This window comes from Myotis davidii, unplaced genomic scaffold, assembly GCF_000327345.1.
Source record: "Myotis davidii unplaced genomic scaffold, ASM32734v1 scaffold32, whole genome shotgun sequence".
Taxonomy (NCBI): Eukaryota; Metazoa; Chordata; class Mammalia; order Chiroptera; family Vespertilionidae; genus Myotis; species Myotis davidii.
In genome coordinates, this window is record NW_006286587.1 from 7328833 (window position 1) to 7339918 (window position 11086).

Below are 11086 nucleotides of genomic sequence, written 5' to 3' on the forward strand. Positions count from 1 at the left end.
AGGCAGTCTGAGGCCTGCACGGCTTGCCCAGCTCCAGCCGCCCTGGCAGCCACTTGAATAGTCTCAAAGAAAAGCTGTTTGCTTGAGCATTTAGGGATAACAGAGAGCTGTCACAGGCCGCTACAGTGATTTATTAAAAGACAGGGAAGTGGGAGAAAAGGCCCTTACTTAGTTCTCGCACCAGCTGCCTGCTCGCTTTCTTTTCATTCTCTGTCTATCCCTCTCTCTCTCTGCTTCCTCTCTTCCTTGCTTCCTGCCTCCCCTTTTCTTCCTTCCTCTCTTTCTTCTTTCTCTCTCTTCCTCTCTGCCTATCCCTCCCTCCTTCCTCCTTGCCTTTCCCTCTCTCTTTCTCTGCCTTCTCTTTGTTCTTATTTTTAAAATGAGAGAGGAAAAAAGAAGGCTGTGTTTTAGGCGACACTTTACACCTAAACGCAACACCCTAATAAAGGGAGAGGGTCCCTAGGTTTATCATTTGAAGGCTATGCGAGGAGATTGAACACTTGCAGGCAGGCGCGCGCGCGCGCGCACACACACACACATTTGTGCACAGCTTCTCGCTCCTTCTGAGACATTTTCAAAACCTCTCACAGCTGTCCTGAAAAGAGGAAACCCTGTGGGGAAAGTAGGGCAGGTTGTCCGTTGTCCTCTCCTCATCACCACCCCTCCCTTCCAGACTCGCTCCAGTGGCCCGACCTCCTGAGACCTGCCCTGACCAGTGCCCGTGTTCTGCAGAGGCCCCTCCGGCCTGGGCTCCTCTCACGAACGTGATGCCTGGAGAGTCTCCCGTCCTTGTTGTGGTTCTTCTCGGGCCTGGATTCAGCCTCACTGAGTCTCTGACACAAACATGGCTGGCGTGAGGGCAGGCCTCCCAAGTGATGGCACATCTGGGATGACCACAAACTAACCTAGTGGACCACTGAGCAAGCTGTTTCCCAGGCTCATTGAGATAGGCAGGAAAGGGTGTGTGTGATGGACACCCCTGGGCATGCTGGCCACTTTTAGGCAACCGTGGGGGCTGGGGAGCTGCTCAAAATCCAGCCACAAGGACTTTGTTTTTAGATCTTGTCTGAGGTTCAGAAACAGGGGCCTTTTCTTTGTGGCTTCTAGGAAGTTTCTAGACATGCAATTTTCTTGGGGCTAAAAAAATATTAATACTTTTCCTCCCATCTTCTAAGTTCTGGCTGGGCTAATAACCAAATTAACACCGACAGATTATCAGGAGAAAATATTTATTATTATCAGGGGGATTTGGCATAGAAATGATAAATCCATGACAATCCCAAAGACAGTGAGGCAACATTGGGTATATAAGACATTTGGACAAAGGAGAGAAGGGGAATGAGGCATTAGATTTCAGGAGAGAGCACAAGTGATTTATAGGTAGTTGAGGAACACACAAGGCAGGAAAATCCTTGCTAGGTGACTCAGGGACAATGTGACACGGGTGCATCTAGCTAACAGGCACCTGCCTGAAGCCCCCTACTTTACCATATCGAATTCAAGTTAGGCTAAGGCAGCATCCTAAAGTCTCCTTCCTGAAGCAGGTTCCTCTGTCTGAATTTCTTGGGCAGGAGAGGGGGGAAGGTCAAAGGTTACTTCTGAGACTTTTGTTTCTTAATAAACAGCTTAAAATCAATGTCACAAAAGGCAGCTTCAGGGTGGCAAACTGTTAATTCCTACGCTGGGTCCCTTCACTGCGTACAGTCTCTCTGCTTTGCTGCTGGAGCTTATTTCTGCCGCCACCCCCCCCCCTCCAGCTCATTGTTTGCTCTCTGTCCTCTGCTGTGCCCTCACCTTTCACTTTGCTGTTCCCAAATGCCTTTGGTCCCTCTTATCTCCCGCCATGAGGCTCTAATTAGCCTCCTCACAACCCCATAAATCAGCTGCCCCCACTCCTCTGGTTGGCTTCCTCTCGGAGGCTGCAGGCTCACCTTTCCCTTCCCAGATGACAAATCAGCCATTAATCTTGGTTTGAAAAACATTTATTGGCTGACTTCCTTCAGTAGCTTCTGAACTGTTTGCACATAAAGAGGAGGGCTTTTTGGTGACCTCAACAGAGATAGGAACTCACAGGTGGATTTATTCTCAGGTTTGATTTTTTTCTTTTTCTTTTTTTCATGAAAAGGGTAAATATACTACTCTGCCTCTTCGTGTTTGTGATTTCTAATTTTTAAAAAGTTTTAGGATCTTCTGTTGGGCTGCAGTGCCTTTGTTTGTATGGGTCAGGCTGGTTTGTTGCTAGGTATGCATCCAGACAGGGTGACCTGCAGCGATAATGAAGGGGGTGGCTTGACTGGGTGCTCAGTGACTCTGAACAGTTCAAACAGGGCACCGCCATAATGTGTTTATGGTCAACAGACAATGGCTGCATAAGAGTAATCTAAATGTTTAGGAACTGGAGTCTATTTAGGCCTCTGGTCAGCCTGTTGGTTTCTCCTGCCTGATCTCCAGCTGGGAGTGCGCTCCAGTCTCCCATCTTAGGTCCTCTCACAGTCTAGATTCATTCTCTGGGAAGAGGGATGAATTTATCAGCTGCGGTGTGTTTTTAAGGATGTAGGACATACAGCTGGAAAGCTCAGGGGAGGATCGGAAGGGTGTCTCTTGAGGGAGAGTCTCTTGTGGTTCTCAACCTTCCTAATGCTGCGACCCTTTAATACAGTTCCTCATGTTGTGGTGACCCCCAACCATAAGATTATTTTCGTTGCTACTTCATAACTGTAATGTTGCTACTGATATGAATCGTAATGTAAATATCTGATATGCGGGATGTATTTTCATTGTTTGTGACCCATAGGTTGAGAACCGCTGCTTCAAAGTTGAAGACCATGTTTTCAAATAGGATGGGTTAGAGACAGAATGTGGGTAAGATGTGGAGTGTTGAATCCTTTAGTCCCCACTCTGCTTTAAAGCAAAAGGAATTTGTGATGTGAGCATTTTGGTATAGGACCAGGGCAGTGGGGGGAGGTGTTTTCAAGTCCTCAGGCTCCACTCTGATTGTACCTCACGAAAAAGATTAATGGGGCTTCGTGACCTCAGTGCAATGGATAATCTTAAAACTGGAAGCCCTCGGGACATGATGTATGAAGTAGTCTACACCAAAGTAGTGATGTTGAAGTTTGTAATCTTGGTGTTCATTGTCTGGTGAACATCTCAACAGCTCATTTAGATTAAGGATTACCCATTCAAATATTTTTTAGTCACCAGGGTTTCAAAAAGATCACATGTATGCTATAAAATGTGTTCAGCAACTCTGTCTTGTCTTCCCCACGCTCTTTGACCTTCTCAGATAGTGTCTCCCCATCATTGGAAGGTCATTGAGGATTAGAGTATTGTCATTTCCATCTTTGTGTCATCATCTCCCTCCCCAGGCTTATGTATTTACTTTTTTCCATGGATTTCTATTTATGCATAAATTACTCACAGTAAAATGCACAAATCTTTAGTGTGAGTTTAATCATTTTTGACAAATTCATACACATATGTAACCCACAGAACATTTCCATTACTCCAAAAAGTTCCTTTGGGCTCCTTATCAGATAGTCCTCTTCCCTTTGCCAAAACCAACTACTTTGATTTCCATCACTGTAGATTCATCTCGCCTGTTTCAAAACTTCATACAATTGGAATCATGCAATACGTATTATTTTCTGTCTGACTTTCTTTACTCTCTCTATCTCTCTCTCTCTCTCTCTCTCTCTCAGAGAGAGAGAGAGAGAGAGAGAGAGATCCCTTGATCAACGACTACCATGGTTGGGCAGATGACCTTGACCAATCCACATAATTTGTATTCCCATGGAAAGGGTCATTGCCACTAGGGTATATCTGAGATATTTGGGATCGCTAAACAATTAGTTCCCATTTAAAAAATGTGCCTGAGAATAAAAGAAACTACCTACCTAGTGTGTATGTGGCAGGTAGGATAGGGTAGTGGGTGCAATGCTTTCTTTCTAGTACTTTGAAGGTACTTTTCTTTGAAAGTATTTTCACATATACCCTGTGGGCTCATTGACAGAATTTTATAACTATTGCACTTCAGAGGGTTGTTCTTTACTGAGGAGGCTTCTGTGGGCTGGCTAAGACTCCAATCCTTTGTGCAGAATATATCTCTTATATGACTTGCAAATGAACCCAGTCTGTTGAAAATGAAGAGATGCCTTGATTGTGGTCTTATCACGGTGCCTGGTGTGTAGGTCCTGGCTTTGGAGAATTTTCTAGACATGCTGTGTCTGTGTGCTCTCACTCATCCCTAATCCCAGGCAGCTTAGGTTGACTGGCCTTGGTCACACATTCAGTTAATTTATAGGGTGGGCGTTGTACCAGTCTAGCTGCTCCAGGCTGCACCTTAGGCACAGGCCAGAAAGTCACCGTAGTACTTACTTAATTTATCTCTTTCCCAGTGGTGCACTGTTAATGATTAACATCCAGTCCTTCAAAATTGAAGATAATCATGCTACCCCAGAGGTTTTATTTTATTTTAAGTTTATTCTGTCCTCTAGCAATGCTTATTGACTTGTTCAGTTAGATTCTCTCATTTGGTTCTTAGACATTACTGAATTTTAGAGCATTGAGTGCTTTTTTGAGTCACTTTTTAAAATTAAAAAAATGAGAAGGTATGTCAGAGAATTTCACTGATGCATGAAACTTATCCCACTATTTAGTGTAACTGGTTGGATGGCTGGGGTAGGAGCTTCCTGTCTGTTTTAGCAACATTTATATATAATAATTTATATATAATAATCTCTGTGCAAAATGAAAGCCAGGAGAGTCATCTATTACAGTAATTGGTGTAAGTTCCACTGATAATAGGTGGCCACTACATTCTTTAGAAAGGGATGATGTTTAAAGCAGAGGATTTTGTATCTTAGTTGGGTGACTTGGAGAGAAGATAATATAACAAGTCAAAACAATTATATATGTTATTATATATATATTAACAATTAGTTATATTATTTGGCATCAATAAAATTTCTCTGGTCAAGGAATTTGGGAATGACCTGTAGCTCAGTTTGAATGGGTCATTTCTTGCTTTTGGCCTTCAGTATTTGATAGCCCCAAACTCTGACTTCTCAGCATTTAATCTTCAGGTAAAAGAGGAGAGAGGGAGGTAACCCTCATCCTGCCGCAGGGTCCCAGGAGACCCTCTTGTTGATGCCTGTGAGAGCTGAACATATGGACCTGAGGGGAGGATATGGATCTGCTGGCTATAGAAGTCGACCTTGACTGTAAACTACAGAGTTTAAAAAGCAGCTTTACCCAAGGGCCCGAGGCTAATGATTCCAAAGTGTTGACTGTGATATCAGAGTAAACAATAGCAGGCTTTCGTAGTGTTTGCTTAGCTCTGCAACTTACAAAGGGATTGCCTGGGCTCCATCCATACGGCATTGCTGGTTTATGTCACAGCGGTCCATTTTGAAGCAACTTAAGTGATTTTGACCTTTTGTTTAGGTTGTGGGTCAGCACCGAAAGGAAGTTTTCTATAAACCACCATGATTTTTTTTGGTCTCCAATTGGAATGGGCATGTATTTGATTAGAATTCCTTTTATATCCAGGAATGATGTCAACACACTGGATTGAAGTGTCAAACAGGACGGGCGTGTGCCGCAAACTCATCAGATGTTCACACCCCTTATTTTGTTTAATCAAAACCATGGCAGATGATGTGAGATGTTTAATTATGGTTTAAATCACACCAGCAAAGCATATTCTATTCAAATGTACCCATACTATTGTATTTTTATAAGTAGCATGAGATATACTGGTTTTACACCAAGGGCTGTTGTAAAATTGTTCAAATAGAGAAAATTTTTTGAATTTCCTCAAAATAATTTTGAACTCCTAATTGTATATGGCACCATTTTCAAAGAGGCTGGTACTATGTTGAAATAAAATTAGTGGCACGGACTCTGCCCAAAGCTAATAAATGAAAACTGATAGAAAATTAGTATATACTGAGTATGCTGGATATTAGTAGTATTATTCATTTCTCCAAATTCTTCTTGAGATGTGAGGGGGGAAAGATGTACATACATTTGATCAACTGTATTTTACTAATGTAGAGCCTGAAGTTCAACAGACTCAAGCAGTATAGATAAACTCACCCAGTAATAGAACGGGACTGATCTAAGCTCCGGTTCCCGTTCCTGGCCTTAGGTCAATTGGCCGCAGTATTGAGGGCACCGAGCCAGCCACAAGGGAATGGTGAGAGCTTTTTGCACATTGCAGCTCTCCTCTGCCTTTGAATCTTGTCACCAACCATTTAGGTTTATTTCCACCCCCACCTCATCCTGTCACCACCCATAAACCCAGTAGGTGCCAACCCATTGCCATATTTTACACTTTTCTTGGCCCCTTCTCCCAACAAGGTTTACCCAGCCTGTGTCCTGTTTCCCCAGAGCCAGCCTTATGGCTTGATAGCTGAACAGGAGATAACAGCAGGGGTTGTCAGGCCATCATGCACATCTGAGCATTTCCTGGAGAGCAGAGGCTCCTTTCGTGCATGGGTCAAAGCAAGCCCTGAGGCTTCCTCCTAAAAAGTCAACACTCCCTGGGATGGATAGTTGGTTCTGAATAAATAGTGGATGAATGAGTGAACAGGTGAATAATTTGAGGCCAGTGTACCTATTTTAAAGGGGGAAATTAAGGTCCAGAAACCTGGGGCAGTCTGCAGTCCCAGGAGCAGAGACCAATGCTAGATCTTCTAGGGGCCACTCTTGTTACTATTCCATGTTGACTGTTTTTCGGGGTCAGTTCAGGTCCTGTTTTAGAAAACCTTCCAGAGAAACGTCACTCTCTTTTTTTCAACCCCCTGCCTCCCCTTGAGCCATGGCTCCCTCTATACATCTTAGCACTTGATTCCACCGGATGCAGCGCTTTCTAACATTACATTTTGCATTATTCCCATTTGAACCCAATGCTTGCTCTATAAAAAGCACTCTCAACTGTTTGTTGAGAAGTGAAGTGCAAATGTCCTGAAGAAGAAGGTAGACAGACACCTACCTTCTATTTTTGTTGTGTTTATGTAATTCACAAATGCCCAATAGGCACATAGTAGGGTTTCAACAAAGATTTATTGAATATAATTGAATTTCCTGGTAGCTGAGCAAGTAGACAGACTGGTGGATAGATATAAATTAGCAAAGCAGATTTAAACCGCGTGTTGATCATTGAAAAGTCGTTTCATTTTTAGCCAAGATAAATGCTTTCTTAATGTGTAAAGAAATCTATAATTTTCTGTGCTTTGAATTAAAGCTCCTACTTCCCAGGTTTCCTGCCTGCTTCTGGCTGCTCTTAATGAGCTCATTTACCCCACCGAGGTGAGAGATTTCCTCTTGGGAGAGGGTTTAGATGTGACTCTCTCACATCCAGGGCCCCAGAGCGTTTCCTTACAGGGCTTTAAACACGCAGAACGCATTTAAGAGAGAAGCCAAGAAACAAATCTGTTATTTTAGCTTTATTCCCCCTTTGATCACATTTGCTGGAGTGGCAGGCCTGGAGACTGTTCGGAGAAGGGCTGGGTCTCTTTAGGAAGCCCAGTTCAGGGGGACCCACCCAGCTCCACACAATGAAAATAAAGTTGTCAAGCCTTTGAGGTGGCTGTGAAGATTTATTCTTCCTGGGCAAATTGGTGAAACATTTATATTTTTAAAAAATGCTTTGATGAACTTGATAAGGAAGCCCCTGGTTTGAATGTGGAAAAACATTCTAGAGCTTTTTCCACTGTTGCACTGGGTTCTCAACATTCATTGCGAAGCTTGACTTGTGGAAATGAACTTTCCTTTAAAGTAATGAAGAGCCCATGAAGGGACCATTTGGGCTTACAGAACACATGCTTATACTGTCTTAGAATGTAAGTCTCCATGAGGCAAGGCTGTCTTAGAAACCTGCAGGTCTTGGCATCTTCTCCACAGGTTTTTCATTCCTTCGCTGCCCACAAGTCTTCTTCTTTCAAAACAAAACAAAACACATTTTTATTAATTTCAGAGAAGGGAGAGGGAGAGAGAGATAGAAATATCAATGATGAGAGAGGATCATTGACCGGCTGCCTTCTAAAGGCCCCACACTGGAGATCAAGCCCACAACCCGGCATGTGCCTTGACCAGGAATTGAACAATGACCTTCTGGTTCATAGGTCGATGCTCAACCACTGACCCACACCGGCCGGGCTGCCCACCAGTCTTCTGCTGGCTCTGTTATGGTTGCATTATTTCTACCAGCTGAAGCAATTAAAGATGCACCTTACTTTTGTTATGCGTAGCATGGAAATAGTTCCTGTCCTTCCTAAGTTGAAATGTTGCTTGTTATGGAACAAGTGCCACATTGTTCTGTGTGATGATCACATTCAGATCTTGAGGGAGAAAATGGAAACTGGTGTGAAATATTTTTTCCTTATATTCCAGGAAGTCTTTTTAGCCAGGAACATCTGCCAACAACCCCGAGATGGTGCTCTTAACATCCTTGAGTTTTGTAGACCATTATGAATGACTCTTAAAAGACTGTGAGCTCCAGACCAAAAAAATAAAAAAATAAAAAAAAATCATGGACATTTATCAATTGGAAGTGGCAAAAAATCTACAATCATTTACGGATTTTCTTGGGAAAATTAGAAAACTGCCATCTTTTAATTCTGTTATTGAGACAGCTCTGTCTTGGGTTGCAACTGGCCATGTGGCTCCATGGAGATGGAAACAGATTTGCATTCCTTTGCAGATACTTATTTTCTATGTCACTTCAGGTATATTCTTAATTCTTTTTGCTCAATTAGCTCAACTGTAAAATCAGGGTAATTGCATTTTGCTGGTTGGAGCCATTCAGGTTGTAAGGATCAAAGGCAAGCTCACGTTACACTGGTGATCAGGGATTAGTATGAGAGACACAGGCACTTAGGGAAGTGTGGCAAATAATCACCACGCAGAATACAGCAGCACCTTCCTAAGACGCCCTGCCATATTTGCTGCAGTGTTTCTTTTTGTCTCCTCATCTCTCTGTGCGCCAGTCTCCACTCTGCCTTCATGGCTTTTTCTCCTCTTCTACCCTTTTATCTCTCTCCCTGTCCTTGTCTTGCATTCAAACCTCACCAACAGAAAGGATTCTATTGAATCACAAGGTTACCATACAACAGGGAGTCCCCTGTTGGTTAGAGTTTCCATGCCAGGCTTCCTCAGAGTTGGCGCCAATCCAGGATCCAATTCCTGAAACCATCTTTAATAGCCAGGCCAACAGGGACACATGACATCACACAAGGTTACTTTTTTCAATAGGGGACTGTACTTGATAATCTCCATTTATCTCTCCAGATTCATTCTTTTTTATTTTTTAAATATATTTTGATTGATTTCAGAGAGGAAGGGAGAGGGAGATAGAAACATCAATGATGAGAATCATCGATCATCTGCTTCCTGCACGCCCCCTACTGGGGATAGAACCCAGAACTCTGGCATGTACCCTGACTGGGAATCGAATGGAGATCTCCTGGTTCATAGGTCAATGCTCAATCACTGAGCCACACTGGCTGGCTTCATTCTCCATTCTTCTTTGCCCTGCTTTGTGTCCTGGGGCTGACTTCTATAAACTGTGTTTGTATTGCCTGTGTTCCATTGCTGTTTTATTTCCTGTTGGGTTTAGCTAATAGTAAGCATTGGAAGGAGATAAGATGGTGGGAGAGAAACTGGGAAATTCATTCATCATCTCTCCCACTTCTCATCACCTGGTGATGGTTTTGACAGTGTTCAGCCTCTGTCCATCAGCCCCTCTACCATAGCTACAACTCTCTCCAGCATTTTAGTAACAATGCTCTTCTTCAGCCTGCAGGGCAATGGCACTTTTGTAGTTACCATCCCTGTGGACTTCACCTTCCCTAATGGATCCCCTGAGCTCTGACCTTAGGTTGGCAAATAGTCCCTTCATTCAACTCCCATCAATGAACTCTTTGAGTGGGCCAGGTCTTACTTGTTGGAACCTTGACTGATACGGGGCTTATAGGTATGATGGATCCAAACATATCACATGTTGTCCAGGACAAATCCTTGACTTAATGGGTTTATGTTCCTAAGGGCCTACTGCCTCATGAGGCCCAGTAACTTGAAGATCCTATCATTATTATTTTTGTTATGTTTGTGGGGAAGAAGTTAATCAACATTGTGTGGCTATGAAGTCTCCTCACATGTCCCATTTAGTTTCTGCAATAACCTAGAAGTGGTCACTTCCCAGATAACAAGAATGATGGTATTAGACTCACTGGTGGCATAATGTTAATTTTTTTGTAGCAGCTTTAGAGAGATAGGAATGTGACAAGGGTCTCATTCCTATACCATTCCTATTCCATCTCATTCCTATACCATCATTATTGAAGGGCATATGGGGCATCTGTTGTTATTACATTATTAAAGCAACATAGCAAAGTTGATAATTCAAATTGTGAAGAAATAAGAAATGGGGAACTTATTATTGGAATAAGTTCTGCTTTTCCTTTGCAATGAAAAGTTTGGAGTAACCAAGAGTCTGTGACAGAATATCAAAAAAAAATCACATTTATAGATAATTGGATAAAAACCCCAAAGTGTTAGATATGGAGGGATTCTTATAGGTAGCATATTTCAAGTGTCTTTTTATACAGATAAGTAAACTAAGGTCTAGAAGGCTCATTGCCCAGGTCATGGATAACAAATGTTTGGAATATGTATGACCACTAGTTGTTCTCCCATGTTCTTGACGGACATAAACAATCAGTCATGGTGCTAGTTCATAGGCTGACCAAACAAGACCTCAGATTTCTCCACATAAGAATCCACTTGCCATCACCTGGAAGAGAAGTGGTCTGTCACTCTGAGCCTTAAGGTTTAGAGATTATAACTCTTGCTAGTGACAGAGCAGAACAGTTGGGATTTTGCCTTTGAATTCTTGGGTTTTTAAGTTTCATAATTACACAGACTATCTGAAATATAGCTTGTTAATGATACATGTAATCCATTGTGAGTTGTGGTAGTAGACATGAGAGGAAAGGGGGTTGGGTGCCTACCAATACATTCAACATTTGTCATCTAGTCTGAAAGTTACCCAGGCTTATGGTTTCTTTCTTTTTCTTCTTTG